Raw genomic sequence first — 21,642 nt, 5'->3', positions numbered from 1 at the left:
TAGGAAGGCACCACCTGATGTGACAGGTCTTGGGATGGTATGTTTATGGTATATCAATACTGAACAACATACTCATGGAAGCAGCAAAACATATATGATTGATATAGGGGAAAGGGACTAAACTTTTCTCGCTAGAATCTTGTTCGTGCAACCACCAATTCAATCTCTTCGATTGCATCAATTTGTGTAAGTATTGATCACAAAGCAAGTAAATGAGTTAAACTTGAGAAAAAGGCTCAAACACTAGCACAAACTTGTTCGACGTTGAGAGAATGAATGTCCATTATTTTCTGAAATGCATTGTCTACTGCATCTAACATCAAGCTTGACTAGTAAGAGCATGGTCATTGTGAAACACATTTCAATAGCCACAGCTCACCATTATTCACAGTGACAGTCAGAGCTGCCTGGCCATAGACAGCAGGAATCCCAAGTTTCATGCACACACGAAGCACATTGGCATTCAATATCACTATGTTTGGGAGCACATACAAGATGAGGAGCTAGTTTATTGTCCCACAACAGACAATGTGGCAGACACCTTCACAAAGGCTCTTCCATTGCCTCCACTTCTTCATCATATACGTCCTTGGGAGTATATGCACACCAAAGATCAAAGAGGGGGTGTTTAAGGCCATGGTCATATCCTGGTGGTGGCTTGTGAACTCTACAATGAATCAGTGAAGGACATCAACAGATCAGCCCGGGTGCAGTTATTTCATTCACTTTTGGCCATTTTTTTCTTTGTCCCTATTTTTGGGCCCCATCCATCTTTTTAGTCTGGTTTACTTTCCTAGAGCATTTGATCATTGTCCTAGAGGATGCAATGTCAATCTTACCTATTTATAAGCTCACTAATCAGTTGGTCAATATCACTTCAATCATTGGCGTCTTTTGTCTCCCTCCCACCTTCTCTCTCTCGACACCCTTGCTGCAGCTATACTATAAGCACATGCAAGGGCTGGGCCTTGTATCACTTTCATTCATTATTCAGCTTCTCTTCTCTTCTTGCCTTTAGTGTTTCTCACTCTACCTGTGTTCATCCTCTTTGGCCGAAACTCTCACACTACCTTCTCACTTCTCTCTAGCATTTGGGTCCAATATTGCTGCCCTACACTCTTTCCCATTAGTTTGTGTTTCCACTAGGTGTTGCTGCCCAACTCCTCTACATCTGTGTTTTGGATTCTTGTTGCCTATCCAAAAGCAAGACTAAAAGTAAATGATGATTTACCAACATTCCACAAAAGGTGCCATGCACTCTTCACATGTGCATTTGGGTCAAGCTGCTACTGCCTTGCTGCATTTGGATCAACCTCCTCATCACCAACCCCACATTGCTACGTTTGGATCATCTTCTCCATCCCAAACTGAAAGCAGCCTTCCTTCTTGGCAAGGGTGGTATAAACCTGATTTAACTCAAATTATAGCAAGCATTAAATACACAAATCCGAAATACACACTTTAGCACTTAATCTTGGACAATTGACGCCTAATTGGCCCAAACGATTGGTGCCCTTGCGGTATTTCTTTAATTGTATTGCTCTGATTTGAAGCACAAAGAGAAAAAGCTGATCCCTCTTCAAATTCAATACAATGGGATGTCATAAATGACTAGCAACACTTGGACACAATTTGACCCTTGATGGTACAACGATCTAGACACAGATTGGGTCACAATCTCTTACATGTGGGCCACAATAATTTTAGAATGTGCTACCCCTTGGTTCAACTGGAAATATATTGCCTTGGGCTTCTACTACAAGTTGTGGTCTTCCGTAATTGGGCATCGATCCCGAGGTGGTTCTCGAGACCCCTATTGCTGCTGTAAATTAAGGTTTCAGCAGCAATTTCTGCAATTGCTCTTCGCCCCAAGCAGCTGAGAACTGTTGAGGGTTGATTGGTAGGCAAGAGAGAAAATCAGCTAAAAGGAGTATCTTTTGATTGGTATCTTTGATGGCAATTGTAATGGCACCAACAGCTTCAAAAGGGGGGTAAAACCCTACTGCAGCTGGCGAGCCCTCCTCTGCCACCACCTCTCACTGATGTGGAGAGGGAAACCTGCTACCCGTATTTTGTCATGCTACATAATCAAGTGTTGCCTCTCTCAAAGCTCATCCAAAACCCCCTCCTCCTCTCAATCTTGAAATACTGAAATGACCATCAGCCAGTCCCCCAAACAAACCTCCTCCACTTCTGCATGGGAAGTTTTAAAAAGTGACCACCTATTTCACCACTTGGTAGCTTTTCAAAAGTAATTTCCAGCTTTAATCAATTAATTTTCAAAATTTGATTTCTAAAAAATAATTAATTAACTATTTGACCCTATCAATGACTATCTAGTGCCCATTCACAAGAATTGTGCTAACCCCGACTAGACATTCAATTGTTCCACACATTAAATTGGCCTAGGACTAGCATTATTAAAAAATTAGCAAGTATCCATAAGTACCTATCTAGCATAACTTTGTACAACTTTTGCCAACTAAGGTACTCGCAATCACTTAATTGACTTTGCACTTCACATGTGCACCTCACATGCACATAATTGAATAATGCCAAAGCTAAGCATTAAAAATACATGTCCTTGTGACATACCTCCCCCTCCATAGTATAGCATAAATTGAGCATAAACCACGGCTAAACTATCAATGGCATGCATGAAACACATGGCTATCCATAAAAGAACAAGCTAAATACCACTGATAACTAATGATCATACATTGAAAACCAACAACTGATAATCAATCTCTAATGATCATAATCTAATGAAATGTACAGTTCAAAGCTGCAGTAAAAATCATACCAATTAAGTGACTAGTACACTGAATAGTGACCTCCTAGCAAACATATTAACAACAAACAATACCCTAGATGCATGCTGAATACACCCAAGATCCACTATATACTAGAGTTGTCCATCAGTAGATAAGTAGAAGTGCTACCTCCCCCTTGAACATCAGGCAATGCTCTGGACCTTCTAAGCTCTATTGAGCCTGACTAACCCCGGCTCTAACTAAAAGGCTTCTAGGCAAAGCTACAACACCTAAAACTAGTCTGCCAAGTCATCCTCTTCCATCCATTTGGCATCCATTGGTGAATAATTCTAAAATTTCACCAAGCATCTCCTAGAAAATTTGCCTCTAATCTTCCTTATCTTCAATTTGCTGCCTATTGCAACAATCCCTTGCCATGTGCCCCTCTTGATCACATACAAAACATTTATTTGCAGCCATTAACTCCTTGCATTATGCAAGTGATTTCCAAGTGTTTCCTTGCTGTTTTTGCCTCTTTTCAGCCCTATTTTCAGATCTGTCCCTGTTTTAAGCCTTTGAAAACTTCTTGAACAGCTCCTTGTCATCATCTTGGATTCCCAAATCCTTTCCATGCAGCAAAACATTGGCTGTACTTGCCATTTCTATGGCTGTGAGATGCTGATCACAATGGTCTTTCTGCAAAAATCCCAAATTTCTCTAGGCAGCCCACAACAATACTTCTCGATTTGCTCATGAAGCGGCATAGCACAATAAGAAGTAACTGGCAACAATGCATCCCAAAACTTCTTATTATATTGCTCCAAATTTTTGCATTGTGATACATCCAACTTATTCCAAGCAACCATAATATCCACTTCAAAGGTGCTTGTAAACCAATTAGAAGCAAGCATTTGTTTAAATTACATTCGAAGTGCAAACCACCACTACAATGCATTTCCCTTCAAAGAAGTGGTTGCTTTTTGAACCCTAGAGAATTCGGTGAAGTTGCCTCACTAGTAAGCCACATCAAACTATTGAATGAAAGTCAAGCCTCTCAATCTAGCTTTTGCACCACTAAAGGCCTCAAACTTCACCCTTTTATCACCCTCATCATAGCCCTTTGCTAGCCCTTTTGGAGTCAAGTTATTATGAATTGGCAGCTACAAAAAGGATGCATTGGCTGTATTTGCATTGTCACCAGCACCATATGAAGCGTTTCCATGACCAGCATTCATTCCTTGAGTTCAGTGCATACCAAGAGGTGCAAATGCACTGCCATACATGCCACTTTGTGCCCCAAGTATCACGCCAATGCTACCATACATGAGGTTTTGCACTCCACTTGCCATACCCACATACATCCTTGCATTCCATGCATTGGTTGCTACATACCATAAGGATTTGTACCATACATCCCCATATGCCGTCCTTGAATAACTATAGCTTGGAATATTGTACCATCACCAAAGTACCCAAGGTGCCCCATGTTTGCATGCGTGCCTTGCTATCCAAAATCCATTGGATTGGCACTACCAAGATGTCCTTGCATTTGCATGTCTTGTTCCACTGGCACTAGTCGCTTTTGCTCATTGACAACACTGGAAGGAGCATCTTGAGATTGGTTTAGCATTTCATTCGGTACATCCTACTGTCTCGAAGCTCTACAAGATCACTTCATCTTTTTTCTCTTGTTGTCCTTCTTGGAAGAATTCAAAAGCCAACTAAAGTGAGGATCCTTTGCCAATTGTGCAAGCATATCTAGTAATGTCCTCCATCAAGCTTTAAACTCATCACACTCTTCACCTTCTTGCTGGTCATTATCATCAAGAGGCCTAGAAGGACCCGCATTTTGGTCAAAACCAACATTACCTGCTGGTTGTCCATGCTACATAGCCTATCCCAAGATTAGGCATTGCTTTTCCCCTCTTACTTTGTGTACCTTATGATGGTGAAGTATCACCATGACTTCAACCCAGATCATTGTAGGATGGCATGGTTGCTATAGATGCACTCAGTTGATCATAATTCTAGTGACTTGCACATAAGTGTTGCGGCCCATCTACTCGCTGGGAGTTAATGTATCCCACCAATGGAACCATGAAACCAACCTTTCTTCTTGGCAAGGGTGGTTAAAACCTGATTTAACTCAAATTCCAACAAGTATCAAGAGTGTATTTACACCCGAGCACATATAAAAGGCACGAGGGCCCTTTATTCCCAACAACCTCCCACCTAAAGGCAATGTGCCTTAAGAGAAGAAAAGAATCAACTAAGTCTAGGTATATACAAAGCTGAAATATATATATCTATCCAACTCCCATCATATGTCAACAATGAGCAAACCGCTCTGCTGAAAAACCCTTTGTAAGGTCTGCATGATTATCATCTGTATGCACTTTGACAAGCTCAATGCTCTTGTTGTCAAGTACATCTCTAATGAAGTGGTACTTCATCTGTATGTGCTTCGTCTTTGCATGGAAGACGGGATTCTGTGCTAGCATGATAGCGCTCTAACTATCACAATAGAGAACAGGTAACTCTGTAATTCCAAGCTCTCCCACCAAACGTGAAAGCCATAAAGCCTCCTTGCATGCCTCAATGGCAGCCACATACTCTGCCTCTGTAATAGACAATGCAACAAACTTTTGTAGCCTGGAGATCCAAGTGACTGCTCCTCCTATGAAGATAAACACATTTCTGCAATCCGCATGACCAGCATAGTCTGTATCCGTAAAGCCAACGACAGATGCCTTCTGCTTTCCAAAGCAAATGCACAAATCCTTTGTGCCTTTGAGGTATCTCATAATACCTTTCACTCCTTCCCAATGCTTTTTACCAAGGTTTGCCATATATCTACTAACCACTCCCACTGCAAAGGCAATGTCAAGATGTGTAGCAACCATAGCATAAATCAAACTGCCAACAGCTGAAGCATATGGTATCTTGGCCATTTCAGCCTTCTCATCATCAGATGTAGGGCTGTCCTCTGCACTGAGTTTCACATATGGAGGCAATGGAACCCCAATTGTTTTCCCTCCCTCCATATTGAAACACTGCAAAACCTTGGAGATATACTCCTACTGAGATAGATAGAGTAATTCTTTTGACCTATCTCTGAGTATTCGCATGCCAAGAATGTGATTTGCATCACCAAGATCCTTCATATCAAAGCTGCCATGAAGACTTTGCTTCAGTGAGTCCAAGGCATGAGTATCCCTACCAGCGATGAGCATGTCATCAATATACAGAACCAAGATAATCAAGCTACCATCTGCTGCCTTCTTGGTGTACAAGCAGTGATCCACTTGGCTTCTATGAAAACCTTGAGACTGCATAAATGTATCAAACTTATGATACCATTATCTTGGTATTTCTTTCAACCAATACAAACTCTTTTTGAGTTTACATACCATCTTCTCTTTCCCTTTTTCCACAAACCCTTCAGATTGCTGCATATATATTCATGCAGATCACCATGTAAGAATGTAATCTTTACATCCATCTGTATAAGCTCCATTTCTTCAGTTGCAACCAAGCCCAAAATGGTTCTCAATGTAGTCATCTTGACTAAAGGAGAGAAGATCTCATCAAAGTCAACTCCATGTTCCTGCTCGTACTCTTTCACAACCAATCTTGCTTTTACTTTGGCGAGAAACCAAAAGTGACCTTCATCTTGTAAACCCATTTACATGGAAAGGGTTTTTTGCCCCTTTAGGCAACTGCACCAAGTCCCAAGTGCCATTTTTCTCAATAGATTCCATCTCTGACAACATGGCTTTATACCATTTCTTACTATCCTGTCTGTCCATTGCTTCCTTGAAGCAAGACGGTTCACCACAGTTTGTCAACATGACATAATCAGCCACATTGTTTGCACCAAGAACAAATCTATCAGGCTGTCTAGTTATAGGGGCAAGGTTAGACACGGAGATAGAGGCAAATAGTCATTACGCGCAGTGAGAGAGACAGAGAGAGTGTGAGGGAGCAAAGTAGAGAGTGAACACGTTTTTCGGTACAATGACGAGTGTATCACTTTAGGTTTTCAGATAAATATATGTATGAAAGTACAATGTGCTAAGGGTGTGTTCACACCCGTGCACATATAAAAGGCACGATGGCCCTTTATTCCCAACAACCTCCCACCTAAAGGCAATGTGCCTTAAGAGGAGAAAAGAATCAGCTAAGTCTAGGTATGTACAAAGCTGAAATAAATATATCTATTCAACTCCCATCATCTGTCGGCAATGAGCAAACCGCTTTGCTAGAAGACCTTCGTGAGAAGTTCTGCAGGGTTATCATCTGTATGCACTTTGACAAGCTCAATACTCTTGCTGTCAAGTACATCTCTAATGAAGTGGTACTTCACCTGTATATGCTGTCTTTGCACGAAAGACAGGATTCCGTGCTAGCATAATAGCACTCTCACTATCACAATGGAGAACAAGTAACTCTGTGATGCCAAGCTCTCCCACCAGACATGAAAGCCATAAAGCCTCCTTGCATGCCTCAGTGGCAGCCACATACTCTGCCTCTGTAGTAGACAATGCAACACACTTTTGCAGCCTGGAGATCCAAGAGACTGCTCCTCCTATGAAAGTAAACACATACCCAAAAGTGGACTTCCTGCAGTCCGCATGACTAGCATACTCTGCATTCGTGAAGCCAACAACAGATGGAGATCCAAGAGACTGCTCCTCCTATGAAAGTAAACACATACCCAGAAGTGGACTTCCTGCAGTCCGCATGACCAGCATAGTCTGCATTCGTAAAGCCTCCTTGCATGCCTCAGTGGCAGCCACATACTCTGCCTCTGTAGTAGACAATGCAACACACTTTTGTAGCCTGGAGATCCAAGAGACTGCTCCTCCTATGAAAGTAAACACATACCCAGAAGTGGACTTCCTGCAGTCCGCATGATCGGCATAGTCTGCATTCGTAAAGCCAACAACAGATGCCTTATGCTTTCCAAAGCAGATGCACAACTCCTCTGTGCCTTTGAGGTATCTCATAATACCTTTCACTGCATCCCAATGCTTCTTGCCAAGGGTTGCCATGTATCTGCTAACCACTCCCACTGCAAAAGCAATGTCAAGACGTGTAGCAACCATAGTATACATCAAATTGCCAACAGCTGAAGCATATGGTATCTTGGCCATTTCAGCCTTCTCATCATCAGATGTAGGGTTGTCCTCTGCACTGAGTTTCACATATGGAGGCAATGGAACTCCAATTGTTTTCCCCCCCTCCATATTGAAACGCTGCAAAACTTTGGAGATATACTCTTGCTGAGATAGATAGAGTAAGCCTTTAGATCTATCTCTGAGTATTCGCATGTCAAGAATGTGATTTGCATCAACCAGATCCTTCATGTCAAAGCTGCCATGAAGGCTTTGCTTCAATGAATCCAAGGCATGAGTATCCCTACCAACAATCAGCATGTCATCTACATACAAAACCAAGATGATCAGGCTACCATCGGCTGTCTTCTTGGTATACAAGCAGTGATCCACTTGACTTCTATGAAAGCCTTGTGACTGCATGAATGTATCAAACTTATGATACCATTCTCATGGTGCTTGTTTCAGCCCATACAAAATCCTTTTGAGTTTATATACCATTTTTTCTTTCCCTTGTTCAACAAACCCTTCAGGCTACTACATATAGATGTCTTCATGCAGATCACCATGTAAAAACGTACTCTTTACATCCATCTGTATGAGCTCCATATCCTCAACTGCAACCAAATCCAAAATGGTTCTCAATGTAATCATCTTGACTACATGAGAGAAAATCTCATCAAAGTCAATTCCATGCTCCTCCTTGTACCCCTTTGCAACCAATCTTGCTTTATACTTAGGGTGAGGAACCGGAAGTGACCTTCATCTTGTAAAACCATTTGCATGGAAGGGTTTTCTGCCCTTTAGGCAACTGCACCAAGTCCCAAGTGCCATTCTTTTCAAGAGATTTCATCTCTGACAGCATGGCTTTATATCATTTCTTATTGTCCTGTCTGTCCATTGCTTCCTTGAAGCAAGACAGTTCACCACACTCCGTCAACATGACATACTCAGCCACATTAATTGCACTAGGAGCAAATCTGTCAAGTTGTCTAGTAGCCCTAGACGATCTCCTAACCAAATGGTCATTGTTTGTTGCCTGTTCCTGCAAATTTCCATTTTCAGCATGCTGTCATGGCATTTCAGCCTACAAATCAGCATTAACAGCTTGCTGTCCTGGCTATTCTTGCACATGTAATGGCTCATTTTCATGGGCAATAGCTGGCTGATCATTTCCAGCATCATTTCCTACATTTACAGGTTCATTTACAGCAGGTATTTGCTGCTGTACAGCGGGGACATTTTGCTGTCCAAAGGTATTTCTTCTCGGAATACAACCCTACGGACCTCCTCAATCTTTTCGAGCTGTTTGTGCATGCGATCTTCCCGGAAAATAACATCATTGTTGCGTACTATTTTCCTTTTCTCGGGATCCCATAATTTATACCCCATTTCACCCTCGTCGCCATATCCTAGGAAAATACATTTACAGGACTTTGGCTCAAGTTTGCTGGGTTTTTCTTTACGAATGTGCACAAAAGCCTCGCAGTCAAACACTTTCAAATGAGCATATGAAGGTGGCTTGCCCGACCACGCTTCTTGGGGAACCTCCCCCCTCCCCCAAAGACCCGTTTGGTGACCGATTAATCAAATGAACGGCTGTCATAACAGCCTCTGCCCAAAAACCATGGGGTAATGCAGCATGAGACAGCATTGTACGGACATTATCCTGTATGGTCCGATTCATACGCTTTGCAACTCCATTTTGGGGTGGATTATGAGGGGCAGTGAGCTCCCTCTTTATTCCCTTTGCTGTCACAAAATGTCTGAAAGGCTTTGGACACATATTCCCCACCATTGTCAAAGCGAAGACACTTAAGTGTCTTATCTATCTAATTTTCAGTCAATGCCAAGATTTTTTTTAACTTGTCAAGCACTTCATCCTTGCTATGAATAGGGTAAACCCATACTTTCCGTGTAGCATCATCGACAAAGGTGACAATATATTTCTTTTCCCCTAAAGATAACCCTGGCATACATCAGAATGTACTAACTCTAGAGGAGAAGATTTCAGTGAAAGAGACTTCTTATGAGACTTCTGTGCATGTTTACCATAAGCACAATGATCACAATGCTCAAAATCAACATAACAAAGACAAGGCAAGTAACCCAAACGAGAAAGCACTTTCATTCTAGTTTCACTCATGTGTCCCAACCGGCCATTCCACAAAGAAACACTTGGCTGCTCGATCATAGCAACAACATGGTCACACACACTAAATACATGAAGCGGATACAATGTATCACTCTTGCAATCTCTGGTAATAACCCTAGATCCCTTACAGATCTTCCATTTTCCATCACCAAAGGTGGTATGAAAACCATCATCATCTAGCTGCCCTGTGCTAATCAAGCTCTTCTTGAGCTGAGGTATATGCCGTACATACTGAAGTGTAAAGACAGAGCCATGCTGAAACTGTAACTGCACACTGTCAATACATGCAATCTCACATGCATAGTTGTCCCCAAGATGGACAACACCATGTCGACCCCCTGTATAGGCGGAAAACTACTCACGATGAGAGGTGACATGAAAGAAAGCACCTGAATCAAGAATCCAGATATGCATGTCATCATCTATATCTGTAAGTAGAGCATGTGCACCAAAATGTGAAGAGACAAAGAGTATATCACTCCCACTGTCACTGTCACAAGTGACTACATTCACCTCTTTAATTTTTACAGTGCTCTTCTTAGGCTGACTGCCCTTTTTCTCTTCCTTGCAATCATCTATCTTCTTGCCTTTTCCTTTCTCTTTCTTCCATTTGTAGCAGTCACGTTTAAAGTGACCCTTCTTGCCACAATGATAGCATTCAACATCTTTGCCACGTGATTTACTGCGTCCCTTGCCATCATATTTGCCCTTTTGCTGTGATCTGTCCCTAGTATGCAAAGCACTGGAAGACTTACTGGATGCATTGTTCTACTGACTCATCTCTTCCATAAGTAAAGCACTCTCTACATCAGCATACAAAAGGATCACATTAAAATTGCTCATAGCAGTCCTGAATGTATCCCAACTCTCTGGTAGAGTGTAAAGTAAGAAAGTAGCCTTAAATTCCTCATCAATCATGAACTTCAAGGCAACCAGCTGGCTGAAAATGGAGTTAAACTCATTCAAGTGAGTAGACATTGCTGTACCTTCTTTCATACGCAAATCCATAAGCTTTTTCAGCCAATACACTTTACTTGCAGCACTCTTCTGTGCATACAATTCTTCCAGACTAGTCCAATAGCATATACAGAATCCAAACCTTCAATGTTGAAGAGCAAGGCATCAGAAATCGATAGCTCTATGGTTGAGCATGCAAACTCATTCAACTCATCCCAATCGTCCTGATCCATGTCCGCAGGCTTTGCCCCTTTAGTTTTGATCGGCTTGCCTGCTTCTTTTGTAACAGGATATTGTAGCACTGTTTTTGTCACACTGCAAAATTATGTGCGCCTTCAAGCTTCTTTATATGCATCAAATTACTGCTGTCATTGCTGCCAGCCATGGTTTTCAGCCCAAATGTGACCAAAAAACCAGTAAATGCAGGCCCAAACTGTCACCCAAGTGACCAAGGTACAAACAAGTACCAATCAGCAATAAATGACCACGCAGAAGTACAGATTTCAGATCTGTAATTAAGTTTTCAGAAGCACCAAACCAAGTGCTACAGCATTATCCAACAGATTTCAGATCTGTAATTAAGTTTTCAGAAGCACCAAACCAAGTGCTACAGCATTATCCAACTGATTACAGCTGTTCCAAAGGGCATGTGCATCACATTACATGAGAAAACCCAAAATTTCAACTGCAATTTCTATTGTACATGTACCCACGGGCATAAAATTCGACATGAATGGTCAAAAGCCCCAAAATTTTGTGCTCAAAGTATCAAACACACATCTGCATTTCCTTTTCATGCATAGGACTGTCCAGTTTTGCCAAAATAAAGTAATTTCGGCAAAACCCCCAAATTTTGCCAAGTGTTGATGTCCAAATTGCGCGGAATTCAACCTGCATGTACATAAAATGACCAAATGCTGCACAAATTTTGCCCAAATCGCAAAAGCCCAAAATTGCACGAGGTCCAATGTGCCTCAATGTCGAGAAATTGGGTCAATTTCGGCCCAATTTGTGCATGTACATGAAAAGCCCCAAATGTCAAGGACAAAATGTCACAAATTCCTACAATTTTTGAGACAAATATCACTGTTGCATCTTGCTCCTGCCAAATCTGGACAAATCCCCAAATTTTCCGAGTCCTACGTGCACTAATTTCAGTGAAATTGAAAGAATTTCACTAAAATGTGAAAAGCCCCAAAATTCCCAGGCAAATGTGCACCGACTTTGCAATTTCTAAGTCAAATTGTCCAATTCTGTGTTGAGATCCCCAAATTCCAGAAAAGCCCCAAATTTTTTAGCCGATTTTGCACAGATCTGAGATCTTGTGCTTACGCGCACGAAACCCCGTCAGTGGGTGAAGAAAATTTCAAAAAAAAGATTGAATTTTTTGAAAAAAAAATCTGACGGGTCAACGGACCCGTCAGTCGTGCGCTGTGACGCCCGCCTTTCGCCATTACGCGCTGGTCGCCGTGCCTGCCGTGCAATTGCCTGAAGCGCGTCGCCTATCCGTCACGGGCTGGTCGCAGCTCGTCAGCGCCCGCTCGCTGCTCCCCTCCAGTCCGTCCGCTGCAGTCATCGTCACGGGCTCGCTACTCCCCAATCGTCGTCAGCAGCTGTTGATCGCCCGTCAGCTGGTCGTCCGCAATGCCTGCAGCAACAGTCGCCTACTCTCCAACATCCAGGACTCGTCGTGTGCCCTGCAGTGACCACTGCAAACTGTCATCTGCTACTCGTCGGACTCCTGCAACACACGAGCCTGCCTACAACCTGCCCGTTGCTCCTACAGCACCTTGGTTGTCTCTTGCCAGCTCTAATACCAGTTTGTAATGGTAAGGTTAGACACAGTGATAGAGGCAGACAGTCATTATGCACAGTGAGAGAGATAGAGAGTGCGAGGGAGCAGAGTAGAGAGTGAACACGTTTTTCGGTACAATGACGAGTGTACCACTTCAGGTTTTTAGATAGATATATGTATGAAAGTACAATGTGCTAAGGGTATGTTCCCACCCATGCACATATAAAAGGCACGATGGCCCTTTATTCCCAACACTAGTAGCCCCAGACGATCTCCTAACCCAATGATCATTGTTTGCTGGCTATTCCTACAAATTTCCATTTTCAGCTTGCTGTCCTTGCATTTCAGCCTACAAATCAGCATTAACAGCTTGATGTCCTGATCGTTCCTGCATATCCAATGGCTCATTATTATGGGCAATAGCTGGCTGATCATTTCCAGCATTATTTTCTGCATTTGCAGGTTCATTTATAGCAAGTATTTGCTGTTGTACAGCAGGCACATTTTGCTATCCAAAATGTATTTCTTCCCAGAATACAACCCTATGGACCTCCTCAGTCTTTTCGGGTTGTTTATGCATGTGATCTTTCCAGAAGATAACATCATTGCTGCATACTACTTCCCTTTTCTCGGGATCCCGTAATCTATACCCCATTTCACCCTCCTCACCATATCCTAGGAAAATGCATTTATAGGACTTTGGCTCAAGTTTGCTGCGTTTTTCTTTACGAATGTGCACAAATGTTTCGCAACCAAACACTATCAAGTGTGCATACAAAGGTGGCTTGCCTGACCACGCTTCTTGGGGAACTCCCCCCCCCCCTCCCAAGATCTATTTGGTGACCGATTAATCAAGTGTACGGCTGTCATAACAGCCTCTGCCCAACAACCATGGGGTAATGTAGCATGAGACAACATCGTACGGACCTTATCCTGTATGGTCCAATTCATACGCTCTGCAACTCCATTTTGGGGTGGATTATGAGGGGCAGTAAGCTCCCTCTTTATCCCTTTACTGTCACAAAATGCCTGAAAGGTCTTGGACACATATTCCCCACCATTGTCAAAGCGAAGACACTTAAGTGTCTTATCAATCTGATTTTCAGTCAATGCCAAGAATTTTTTTAACTTGTCAAGCACTTCATCCTTGCTACGAATAGGGTAAACCCATACCTTCCGTGTAGCATCATCGACAAAGGTGACAAAATATTTCTTTCCCCCTAAAGATAACCCTGGCATACATTAGAATGTACTAACTCTAGAGGAGAAGATTTCAATGAAAGAGACTTCTTATGAGACATCTATGCATGTTTACCATAACCACAATGATCACAATGCTCAAAATCAGCATAACAAAGACAAGGCAAGTAACCCAAACGAGAAAGCACTTTCATTCCAGTTTGACTCATGTGTCCCAACCAACCATGCCACAAAGAAACACTTGGCTGCTCGGTCACTCCAACAACATGGTCACGCACACTAGATACATGGAGAGAATACAAGGTATCACTTTTACAACCTCTGGCAAATCACTCGAGATCCCTTACAGATCTTCCATTTCCCATCTCCAAAGGTGGTATAAAATCCATCATCATCTAGCTGCCCTGTGCTAATCAAGCTCTTCTTGAGCTGAGGTACATGCCATACATATTGAAGTGTGAAGACAGAAAAATGCTGAAACTGCAACTGCACACTGCCAATACTTGCAATGTCACATGCATAGTTGTCCCCAAGATGAACAACACCATGTCGACCCCCTGTATAGTCAGAAAACCACTCACGATGAAGGGTGACATGAAAAGAAGTACCTAAATCTAGAATCCAAGTATGCATGTCATCATTCGTACCTGCAAGTAAAGCATGTGTACTAAAGTGTGAAGAGACCAAGAGTACGCAGTTCCCACTGTCACTGTCATGAGTGACTACATTCACCTCTTCAATTTTGACACTGCCCTTATTAGACTGACTCTCTTTCTTCTCTTCCTTGCTATCATCTGTCTTCTTGCCCTTTCCTATTTCTTTCTTCCATTTGTAGCAGTCACGTTTAAAGTGACCCTTCTTGCCACAATGATGGCATTCAATATCCTTGCTACGTGATTTATTGTGTCCCTTGCTATTAGATTTGCCTTTCTAATGAGATTTGCCCCGAGTATGCAAAGCACTAGAAGACTTACTGGATGCATTATTCTGCCGATTCATTTCTTCCACGAGTAGAGTACTCTCTACATCAGCATACAAAAGAATCACATTAGAATTGCTCATAGCAATCCTGAATGTATCCCAACTCTCTGGCAGAGTGTAAAGCAAGAACGTAGCCTTAAATTCTTCATCAATCAAGAACTTCAAGGCAACCAGCTGGCTGAAAATGAAGTTAAACTCACTCAAGTGAGTAGACATTGCTGTACCCTCTTTCATACGCAAATCCATAAGCTTTTTCAGCCAATATACTTTGCTTGCAACACTCTTTTGTACATACATTCTTCCAGTCGAGTCCAAAAAGCATAGGTAGAATCCAAACCTACAATGTTAAACAGCAAGGCATCAAAAATCAATAGCTCGATGGTTGAGCATGTAAGCTCATTTAACTCATCCCAATCTTCCTGTTCCATATCTGCAAGCTTTGCCCCTTTGGTCTTAATCAGCTTTGCCTGCTTCTTCTGCAACAGGATGTTATAGCACTGTTTTTGCTAGATTGAAAAGTTATGTGCTCCTTCGAGCTTCTTAATGTGCATGAGATTACTGCTGTCACTGCTGCTAGCCATAATTTTCAGCCCAAATGTGACCCAAAAATTCAGCAAATGCAGGCCCAAACTGTCACACAAGTGACCAAGGTACAAACAAGTGCCAACCAGCAATAAATAACCATGTAAATGCAGAAATTTCAGGTATACAAATAAATTTTCAGAAGCACTAAACCTTGTGCTACAGCACTCCACAACTGACTACAACTGTTCCAAGGACAAATACATCACATCACATGAGAAGTCCCAAATTTTGGCTGCAATTTCTATTGTACATGCACCCACATGCACAAAATTTGGCACGCACTGTCAAAAGGCCCAAAATTTTTGTGCTCAAAGTATCAACCACACATCTACACTATCTCTAACATGTATAGAACAGGCCAATTTTGTCAAAATAGAGCGATTTCAGCAAAACCCCCAAATTTTTCCAAGTGCTAGATGTCCAAATTGCATGGAATTAAGCCTACATGTACATAAAATGACCAAATGGCGCACAAATTTTGCCCAAATAGCAAAAACCCCAAATTGCACAGGGTCCAATGTGCATCAATGTCGAGAAATTAGGTAAATTCAGCCCAATTTTTGCATGTACATGAAAAGCCCCAAATGTCTAAGGCAAAATGTCACAAATTCCTACAATTTTTGAGACAAATGGTCTTGCTCTACATCACAATCCCCAAATCCGAGAGAAGCCCCAAATTTTCGGGCCAAGATTGCACAAATCTGCACTCTGTGATTATGCGCGCGAACCCCCATCAAGAAAGAGGGGTAGAAACTGATTTTTTTTTAAGAAAAAAGGAAAAGAAAAAAAAATCTTTGCGTGACCTAACGTGGGTCCGTTGACCCGTCAAGTTCATGACGTGACAACCCGCTGAAGCCCATCCCATACGTCGCGCGCCATGGCCCGTCAAGCTTGCGTGACCTAGAACCCCGTCGACTACCCATCTGTGACTCGCATGACATAGGAACCCCCCAATCGACCTGTCGCTACAGCTGTTGCAGGTCGTGCTGTCCTCTGTTGCTTGCCCTATCAACGCTCCCCTACAGAAAACCTGCCCGCTGGTCCAACCTCCTCGTTGGACCCTCATCTGGCGCCTATCCACTGCCCGCGATGCCTACAGCCTAACTCACGCCACCTAGTCAATTGCCCTCTTGCGCCTGCTGCTAAGCCTACACACGCCTGTCAATTGTCTTAAGACGTGTGCACATTTGAGCTATCTCTTGCCCGCTCTGATACCACTTTGTTATGCCCTATGGTGCAAGGATCGAGACACACACTGCTTACACACAGCAATGAGACAGAGAGACAGAGAGTGTGTGTGTGTGCAGAGTAGAGAGGAGAGTGAGCACGATTTGTGGGTACAATGATAAATGTACCTCTTTAGGTTTTTAGATATATATATATAGATATATATATATATATATATATATATATATATATATATATATATATATATATGAAAGTACAAGTGTGCTAAGGGAGGTGTGTTCACACCCGAGCACATATAAAAGGCACGAGGGCCCTTTATTCCCAACAGTTTGTTTGCTACATGAGTATCGTATTATAATTATTCATTCATTCAAATCTTCATTGTGTTCATTGTCTCTGAGTTGCCCTAACCCTAACTGTGTTCTATTGAGTTTATGCTTTGTCATACGCTTTCACTTATATTTCTGCGTTAGGGTATTTCTTCACAATATCTATCAAGTACAACTTGATATCCATTAGTCAATTCCTAAATCTGGCTTCTTACAGAATCCACACATATGCCTTAACGGCTGCTCTAAATGCTACTTGTATAGGGCACTCTAAGAGTACCTAATAACCTACAAGAAATAGCATCACATTAAAATACAGTACAACTTGTTACAACATTTTTCTTTAGCACCAACAACTAATACCTCAGGATACTGGGTCCCACATTGTGAAATAACTAACATGCACCTCTCATGTGCAAGTCACATTCACACTTGTTTCACTTTTAAGCAAAGCATCAAAATTTTACGTCCTCGTGACAATCTCCGCGATCATAAAGCCTCAAACTTCAAGCCTATCTCCATAGGAGTAGCAATTGTTGAGCTAAGAATGTATTAGCTTTATTAAAATTGCTCCAAAACTCAATTAATTAATGTACTAAACCTTTTATTAAACAAAAATGTGTTCCTAAAGAGTGTTTGTATCCCATAAGCACAAACCCTAATTGGGAGGACCAAACTTTCTATAAATAGGCATGCTAACCTCCACTCAGACACAATCTTGTTTTTGCAACTTGCCGATGCAAGAGCTTTGTTGTCCACACCTTGTATGCGGAGGATATCTCAACCGAAGCTGTCCACGATTGTCTTCTACCATTAGGAGCCTGCTATCAAGCCTTCTCCCATAGATTTCTTCAGTTTCCAGCCATTGTTCAGCTGCTGATCAGCCAGCCGTTGTTGCTATCCACTGTTTACTTGTCATCGCTTGCATCCAGCCAGCCCAAAAGGCTGCATAGCTTGATGTTCTTCCCTTTCCAGCAAGAGTTGTCGCCTACAGCTAGTAACTTCCAAATAGGCTACGTTTTGACCAGTCTACTACCCCAACCTTAAACATCATCCTGGAGCTTGCGTTTTGGATCATCTGCTGCCACTCAGCTTGACTCACTCTAGCCTATGCTGCGTTTTGCTAATTGCAGCCCTCAACCAGCTATAACATCATCATTATCAGCTGCGTTTGCTGATTCCACCTTGTCTTTTGCCTGTCAGACACTGATCCCACCCATCACTACTGTATTTGCTACTGCCAAACACCTTCAAAGCTGCCTTGCTGCATCAAAGAACAACACTCTCTCCAGCTCATACTCTCTGCCCTAGTCCTCGAGACACGAGTTCAAGGGTCAGTATCCTCCATTTCATAGTGTGTTTGCTGCATTGAGCATTGCATTCTATTCAATATTCATTCTTCATTATTCACTATGTTCATTGTCTCTGTGTTATCCTGACCCTATTTGTGCTCTTTATCAATCTATGCGTTTGTCATATGATTGTTTTTGGTTTCCCATAATAGAGCATTTCTTTACATGGTATTAGAGCTAGGTACTCATCATTGAAGAAACTCGGGCCCTCGATCATAAAGCTCACCTTGAAACTAAGAACTACAAAAGGGAATATGGCATTGAACACTTTCACACCTACTCAATTCCCAAAGGAGCATGTGCCAAGAACTAAGCAAGAGTGGCATCCACTGCTAACTCTGCAAGGTTCCGACATGGCCAAAGGTCCTTCTAACTACATCGGAAACACGCATCATTATTCCATCATAGATGAGGAGTTGCAGCTGATCTTGGCTCACAGAGCTAGGAAGTCTGAAGAGCTTCATCAACAAGCCTTTTAACAAAAGCTGCACAAAGAAGGTATACTTGACTTTTTCTCATCAACTATTAAATTTGATGATGTTGCAAGGCCGACAGGACCTCCATTAGGGATGGGCCCCCTCTTGAAGTAAGAGATCCAAAATATGTTCCTTACTTTCAACCAATCTCTCCTACTTCGGTGCAAGGTACAAAAGTTCCTACTTTTGCTCTTCTTCTATTTCTTTTTCTTCATCATCTTTGTAGAATTTTGGTAAAGATCAAGATGAAGGTTCTTCAAACATAGGCACAACCTTAGGATCTCTACACTTTCAGTCCCGAGTTGTGCTCATACACCTTTGGGGGAGGCTCCACCTCCATCCTACACACCTTTGGGTTACACCTAGCATGGGGTCCCTATCCCTGCTTTCCCAAGTCTCAACCAATTTATAAGATAGTATGCCTTCATGGCAAATTCTAGTGGGCCTTTTGGTTATGCTACTCTGCGATAGCCAACAGTTGCATAGAATTTGAGAGTCCTCCTACACCACACGTACTTGTGGATCCCTCTCTGACTTTTTCTGCCTATCCACCATATCCCCCTCCCTATCCTCATTATTCTCCTTACACTCAGACATCTAACAATTCTTTATCCTCATCCGCCAATCATGCTATTACTGACAAGACTCGTTTTAACAGGTCTAACTATACAACTTGGTCAAAATCTAATGAGGCATGTTCTTGACTCACAAAACTTGTCGGATCTTGTCCAAGGGCCAGAACCCCAATCAAACCCACGACTCGTTCCACCACATGTTATCCACTCATGGAAGGCTAGAAGTGCCTCCACTATCATCAAGCTGATGTAAGACCTTTTACCAAATTCCACTCACAACTATAAGACCTTGACCTAGCATCATAGTGATTTGAACACTTAATTGATTCTATGCAACTCAAGAGAGGACCCATCAATAGATCTCAACCATGAGCTTCCTTTAAAATCACTAACTAGGATGACCTTAAGGTCAAGTTGGCCGAGTATAGGCAAATTCTTGCCGAATTCTCCACTGTAGGGGCTCCTAAGTCCCTTGATGACTAGGTCACATTCTCTCTAAACAAACTACCTAGAAGATACTTCTATTTTCTGCAATAGGTGATCTGACAACCTACTATGCCTACATTCTATGAATTTGAAAGAGAGCAACAAGAACGAGGTAAGAAAAATCAAAACCAAAGTCAGAGACAAATCAAAACCAAAACTCAAATCAAACTCAAAACCGAAACCAAGCTAGTGAGACCCAAGGAAACTCTCAATTATCCTTAACATCCAAGTGGTAAATGTAGCCAAGAAAAACCAAAACATTATCAAAAGGTATGCCATTTTGATGACAAGTGTCAATGAAAGGCTAGAGAAACACAACCCAAAAAGACTCAAACCCTTGCCCCTTAGCCACATAAACCCAGCAAGGGAGGCAAGATGGTGGCAACCAAATTTAGGGAGAGTAGTGAGACCAGATCCACACTGCCACCGGTCAACCATCACAATTAGTCTCGTTCTCAACGCCAAAGGGCATATTTGACAGGTCTAGTAGATATGAGGCTCACCTCATCTCCATGGACACATTAGAGGCTTTGAGCTTAGTCCACATTCGTGAACTGCCTCCCAATGAGGCGGCTGCAGTGGCCCACTCTACCCCATTGAGCACATCATCTCCTATTTGGATCGTAGATAGTGATTCACATCAACTCATACGGCGGTCTCCTCGAGTAATCTCCCTTCCTTGCTTTGCTTACTCAACTTGCTTAGCTTGTTTCCACCCCATCTTTTTTGCTTCCCTCACATACCTTCCATAGATTTCTGCCATCAATACCCAATGGTGGTTGGGATAGCTTGTTTGTTTCGCAAAGATCTTGGGTCTGACCCTCCCTTTATTCTCCCCAAAAGTGCACAAATTACTCAATAGGATGAAAACCATTTGGAAACCCTCATTTAATGCTAAAGCTATTCAAAACAATCAGAAGCTCTCCAAAAAAAAGAGGGGACAAAGCCCATTGTGGTTCCATCTTCCTTTGTAAGTCCTGGTGAGCCATTAGGCAACCAACAAGCACCCTTTGACTAATGCTTGGCCTCTCTGGGGTGATCACTTAGGCTCCCTTTAGCAAGATAACTTCCACGTCCGTAGTCTTGGTGTAGGTCATTGGGCAACCAGCACGCACCCTTTTCCCAATGCCCTTGTTGGTTTGGGGTGGGACACCTTGGGGAAAAGGAAAAGGAAAGAAAATCTAAGCTTGGGCTAGTACAATTCCTTTCTCATTCTAGTTTTGAACCTGAGAGATGGTGCTGAGGTAAAAGTGCATTTTCTTCATTAAAACATTCCCAAATCTCAATTAATTAATGAATTAAACCTTCTATTAAAAAGAAATGTGTTCCTAGAGAGGGTATGTGTCCCATAAGCATAGACCCAAACTTTCTATAAATAGGCATGCTGCCCTCCACTTAGACACAATCTCATTTTTGCAGCTTGCAGGTGCCAGAGCCTTGTTGTCCACACTACATACGCGAAGAATATGTCAACCAAAGCTGTCCACCATTGTCTTCTACCATCAGGTGACTATTGTCCAGCCTTCTCCCCTACAGATTTCTTTAGTTTCCAGCCACTGTTCAGCTGCTCTTCAGTCAAGCGCTGCTGCTATCCACTCTTTTCCTATTTTTGCCTGCATCCAGCCAGCCTAAAATACTGTGTTTACTGCCATTCTTCACCTTCCAGCCTGTGTTAACCAGCCAAGAGCTGTCA

The 21,642-nt window shown here is 42.3% G+C and overlaps 1 protein-coding gene across 2 annotated transcripts in view; it reads right to left on the bottom strand.

Moving 5' to 3' along the window:
• LOC148023454 (uncharacterized) overlaps positions 1-21,642 on the bottom strand; it is a 198,657-nt gene that overhangs the window by 162,260 nt on the left and 14,755 nt on the right. The window lies entirely within an intron of this gene.

The sequence above is a fragment of the Lygodium microphyllum genome, chromosome 16 (assembly GCF_053477565.2).
Source record: "Lygodium microphyllum isolate KBCC chromosome 16, Lygodium_microphyllum_v1.1.10, whole genome shotgun sequence".
Classification (NCBI taxonomy): Eukaryota; Viridiplantae; Streptophyta; class Polypodiopsida; order Schizaeales; family Lygodiaceae; genus Lygodium; species Lygodium microphyllum.
This window is presented reverse-complemented; position numbering and strand designations above follow the sequence as displayed.